The sequence below is a fragment of the Onychomys torridus genome, chromosome 10 (genome assembly GCF_903995425.1).
Source record: "Onychomys torridus chromosome 10, mOncTor1.1, whole genome shotgun sequence".
NCBI lineage: Eukaryota > Metazoa > Chordata > Mammalia > Rodentia > Cricetidae > Onychomys > Onychomys torridus.
This window is the reverse complement of record NC_050452.1, coordinates 56,719,586-56,725,585: the sequence shown is the minus strand read 5'-3', so window position 1 is coordinate 56,725,585 and position 6,000 is coordinate 56,719,586.

The window sequence follows — 6,000 nt, the reverse complement described above, 5'->3', positions numbered from 1 at the left end:
AGTGCATATTAAGTAGACTCAGTGGGTTAAATAAATCATAAATAATTACAAAAGGAGGATGTGGCTGGGCAGAGGTGGCACGCGCCTTTAATCCCAGCACGTGGGAGGAAGAGGCAGATGAATCTCCAGGCTAGCCTGGGCTACAGGGAAAGGTCCAGGACAGCCAAAGCTACACCGAGAAACCTTGTGTCAGAAAACAAAAACAGAAAGAACAAAGGACATGAAACTGGGAAGGGATGTGAGGGGGAGAGTTGGAGGAAGAGGAAGGGATGGGTAGGATCAGATACAAAGTTTCAAAAAGTTATTGGTGAGAAACAAAACAAACACAGCAACAAACAGATCCCACAAACTTGGCACCGCAATACACACTTGTAATCCCAGCGCATGGGAGGCAGAGGCCAGAGGATTATAAATTCTAGGGCATTCTAGACTACATAGGGAAACTCCATTACAACAAATAAGAAAACACCCTGTGACCTGGCTGAGTACCCACATCTCTAATGCATGAACCACATGCAGAGGCTCTATAAAGAAGAGGCAGACAGTGGAAAGGACCCCTGTTTGCAGACAGGAGCTGAGTGTTATGAACCAGCTCTGCTACTGTCTATGGAGTAATTATGAGTACAGAGTTTAGCATCGCTAAGCCCACTACTTGGACCACAAAAGTGGAGCTGAATGAGATGCATTAAATTGGTGTTTAGTGAGAACCCTCTATGTGACAAGTCCTGTCCTGGCTAATGGGGTAGAGCAGGGGACTAACCAGCCTTTGGTTTCTAGGACCCTGCTGGTGGTACAGAGAGGTAAGTAGGTTATTCTACAATTGCATCATGTTAACCTGGTGTCTTAGTCTCTATTCCTGTTGCTGTGATAGAACACTGTGACCAAAGCAACTTTGGGAGAAAGGGTTTACTCTGGCTCACAGTTTAAGCATATAGTCTACCACGATGGGGAAATCAAGGCAGCTGGACCTTGAAACAGCTGGTCATATTGCATCCACAATCAAGAAGCAGAGAATGGGAGGTAGCAAGATGGCTTAAAGGATAACAACATTGCTAGTCAAAGTTAGGGGACATGAGTTTAATTGCTGAAACCCATGTAAAGGTACAAGGAGAAACTTCCACCCTTGCCTGATGGAATGCACAGCCTATCTCCAAAAATAATAATGAATGTTAAGAAGAAGAGAAGGAGGAGGAGGAGGAAGAGGAGGAGAGAAAGTGCATGCTACTGTTCCAATCCCTTTCTTCATTTACATAGTTCAGGATCCCAGCCAGGGAATGGGGCCACCTAAAGTGGACACCTAAATGTAGTAGGTGTGAATTCTGCACAGGCAAGTCCAGAAGCCTATCTCCAAGATGATTCTAGATTCTACTAAGTTGACAATTGACACCATCACACCTATGTCACAGGTAGAGAAACTTAGCCAAAAGAAGGATATTTACTGTGGTTTGGGCAGAAGTTCCCAACTAAAGACTCCCAGGGAAGGCTGAGACCTGATGAGTAAGGTTGGTCCATCATACTGAGAGTAGAGGTATTCTAGCTGGAAAAGGGAAGAGAAAAGTGGTCCATACAGCAGTTAGTTCATATGCCTAATTGGCTGGCTACAGTGTTTATTTGGTAAAGTGATAATAGAGATGTTTTCATGAAGATGCTGTACATGTGGTTACAATCTGCAGTTAACTTTGAAGTAATGGAGAGTGCTCTCAACAAGGTAAGTGGGCCTCATGCCATTAGTTAAAAAGTCAAAAGAACAACTAATATTTCCCAAGGGAACAATTCTGCCTCTAGATGAGGCATCTACTCCTTCCTCAATGTCCAGCCTGCAGGCCTTTCCTAGATGCTCTAAACTTTCCAGGCCCTCCCACCTCTGTAGACAAGTTTTAAAAATGACCCTTGTTCTGCTCTGTTCTATTTCTATGGAGAATTTGGCTGACGCAGTCTAGGTGCAGAATTATATCCAAGTCCCAAGATGAAGAAGAGACCAGAAGGACTGGCTTCACCAGTGAGAGACAATGGCCAGAGAGCCTTGGATGTCTCAGTAAGTATAGAAATTCAGACTCTTCCTGAGAAGTTGGGGGGAAAGCACGCTGTAAGACACACAGATGTGTTAACATGCGTACGTGCATGGGAACTACCAAAGACACACAACTCACATGGAGGAAGGAGCTAGATGATTGAGGCTTAAACAAAGTCTTCATAAGATAAAGGGGAGTCAGAAACAGGAGCCCGGCACTGTGCTGTGTGTTTATGATCCCAGCACTTGGCAGGTGAAGGCAGGAAGATCAGAAGTTCAAGGCCATCTTCAGTTATATGCTGAGCTTAAGACCAATTGAGCTACAAGAGTCTCTCCTTCTCCCTCTCCCTCCCCTCTTCCTCTCCTCCCTCTCCCTCTCCCCCCCCACCACACACACACACACACACACACACATACACACACACACACTCAGGGAGAGTGGATTGCCATAAGTACTTTTATAATGATAATAAATGGCTCTTAGGGAACATGACAGTGTAGACTATGGTGGGAGTGGTACAAAGCAAGAAAAGCGGATGATTTAAGAGCCACTTCAGAAGTAGAACTAATGAGGTGAAGGATGGAGTAATGGAAGGATGTGTAGACTAAATCATTAGCAAAGTCAAGTACACACTGACAATTACTTAATAGCCTAACATGACATTTGCAATTTTCTTTCAAACAGGAAGGGCTGTTGGCTGTACTTCTGATGCTCGTTTGCATCTCATTTATTGCCCAACAACCCCAACTCTGGGATGAGAAGTTAAAAATAGCATCAGCATGTGAGACTTTTAAAGTTATTATAATATTACTAGAGCTCAAAAGTCAAACTCGGGGACTAGAAACTACTATTCACTCATACTCAAGTGTCCCCACAGAGTCATCCAATTGCAGAACTTCCTTGGACCAATGAAGTACGTTTAAGTTGAGGCCAGCTGGAGTAAGTCTGGCAAAGAAGCAATTCCAAGAAAGTGCCATGCCAGGCATGTTACTGTAGTTGAGGCATCTCCCTAGGTGATTCAGAGAGGACTGGACACGTGGATAAGTTAGTACACTGCATCCTGTGCCAGGTCTGGATGGACTCACTCTCTGAGGAAGGGATTTTGATAATGAGGCCCAGGACATTCAAAACATCCTAAAGTGTGAATTCAATGTATTCTGTATGTTGCATTCCATGGGCAGATTTTTAACAAAGAACTCTGATTGTTAGAAATTTAGAACATTTTAATTAGGGGTGTGTGTTTGTGTGAGTAAGTAAGTGAGTGAGGGGTGTGTGTGTGTGTGTGTGTGTGTGTGTGTGTGTGTTTGTGTTTTGAGAACTCCCACTGTTGTACATCAGTCAGATAGCATGCCAAGTAGGCTCTCATATAACATTCACCATGAGTGGACTTCAAAGTATATGCTTTTAACCAGTCCTACATTTCCTAAAGCCATGACCAAGTCAGATCAGAATTGTGCCTGGCAGAATCCCTGATGTGTGGTGTCACCTGACAGTACAGTTAGTTCAGGGCAGCACAAACTCTCCTTTGCAGCTTTTGTCACTGTTCTTGACACCATGTAGAGCCATCTGGGAAGGAGTCCTCATGAAGAACTGTCTCATTTAGGTTGCCTTGTCGGCCTGCCAGTGAGGGATTTTCTTTCATTTTTGAAAAAAAAGTTATAGAATTATGTTTAAAAAATTGTATTAATTCTTTGAGAATTGTATACATGCATTCAATGTATGTTGATCATATTCACGCCCCTACTTCTCTCTCTAGCTCCTCAGAGACCCACTCCTCTTCCCACCTCCCCAACTTCAAGTTTCTTTCTTTCTTTCTTTCTTTCTTTTTTGAGTCAGGGTTTCTCTGTGTAGTTTTGGAGCCTGTCATGGATCTCACTCTGTAGCCCAGGCTGGCCTTGAACTCACAGGGATCCACCTGCTTCTGCCTCCTGAGTGCTGGGATTAAATGTGTGCACCACCACTGCCCCCCCCCCCCTTTTATAGCTGAGTCTAATTTGTGCTGCCCATACACTTACGGGTATAAGACCATCCATTCATGAGGTCCTGACTCACTCTTCCTCCCCAGAAGCCATCTACCATCAATAAACAGTTTCTCAGCTAGGGGTGGAGGTTGGTGTGTTGGGATGTTGACTAAAGTCTTGATCTTGTGACTGTCTTGGGCAGTCCACTGTGAGCTCATGAGTAAAGCTGAAGATATTTTCTCAATCTGATTAATTTCAGAGGGAAAAATCACCCCGAATGTAGGTGGCATCCATCCCTAGACATAGCGTCTGCACTGCAGAAGAGTGGGAAAGGCATGCAGAACCCATCATTCACTAATCATGGGTGTGCTATGTCAACTCCTTCAAGTGCCTGTCACCCGACGCCCCCACAGCGAAGGACTGTGACCTAGAGCTATGAGCTATACCAACCCTTCCTTAAGTTGCCTTTGTCAGGGTATTTTATCACAGCCAAAGGAGAGGAAACTGAGACAGGTGCCCTTTCACACATATGGTAGGTCAATATGCCCCTCAGAGCTTAGATTGTGTGTGTGTGTGTGTGTGTCTGTGTGTCTGTGTGTCTCTGTGCGTGTGTATGTGCAGAAGGGCAAGCTTCTTTTTTTTTTTCCTAAATGTGTTTTTTGGCATGGTTCCCACTCATCTTGAATCAGGTGCTTTTCAGTGCTGCTTCCTCTTGAAGAGAATCTTTCTGTCAGCCATGCTTTTCCGCCTCAAGTTTTTATTGCTCCGCCACCATTGGGTTACCTGCTTTCTACCTCTTCTGAAGAGGGATGAAGGAGTATCTTGCAAGAGCAGTTCCTAGGCTAGTCATCTCTGCTGGAATGCCTGAAGGGCATCTAAAATGGAGAAAGACTACAGCAAGCAGACCTGTCTATCCCTTTTTCCATATTATAAAACTGCCAAAGCAATTTGGATAAACGTGTTATGCTTACTTCCATCAAGTTCACCATTGCAGACGAACAGAACAAATCACATGGTGAATCTGCTTACGGCATTGCTCAGCTCATTTCTAGATAGTGAAACAGGTGCATGCAACATCTTAGGTGAGTCTGTCACAGTGCTCTCCCCCCATCAACATCATTCCAGACACACCCATAGCCAACAGATAGTGAGTAAGTCACGTGATCTACGTTGCTGTCATACATTAAAACCACTAAGCAGCAATATATTATGATAAAACAAATAACTGTCTCTGGAGCAGAAATCCACTTTATCATCAGCCATGGAAGATGTGAATATGACTTCTTGATCAGATCCTCATTCTATAAGCTTTCTTGGACACAGCCCCAAATCATGACACAGAGTTACTATATGAATGCTAGCGTAGTTAGTCCATCTAGCAGCTTAAACAATTTAACTTCTTTTCACTAACTTTCCCTGGGCATTTAAACTTTCTTCATTCGTGAATGTACTACCTTTCTGTATTCTGTGACTGGCTGGGTGGGTGGAAGGCAGCTGGTGTCTCCTCTCTCTCTCACTCTCCCATAGATTTTCCTCCTACTTATCTCTCTGCCAAGCCCGTCTATCCTCTCTGCTAGCTAGGCTGTCAACTGTTTGGACCATCAGGGTTATGCGCAAGTGAAAAGCACACATCTGTAACAACACAAAACAGGATAATACTAAATTAAACAAATGGATAAACAAATGCAACACATCACATAGTTACAATATCTACACACATATCTGAAAGCTATCGTGGTAGCAAAAAAAAAAACAGCAAAACCTTCAACTTGGTTAGAGGTGACATGAACCAAGCATGGCCAATAATAGCGTCCACTCGGTCTTAGGTGGACACTGTCATCATTATCACATGAACACAGTCGCTTATTTTAGACTATCCCAAAATAATAATGGAAGACTCAGATCAAATCCCTGGAAGAGCTCAATCCAGTTTCTGCATGATTTTGAAGTACAAAGACCTAATTGCTACTAATTTTCCTTAAAAGCTTCAGATATAAACTAACTTTACACCTCTGGGCCTCTTGCTG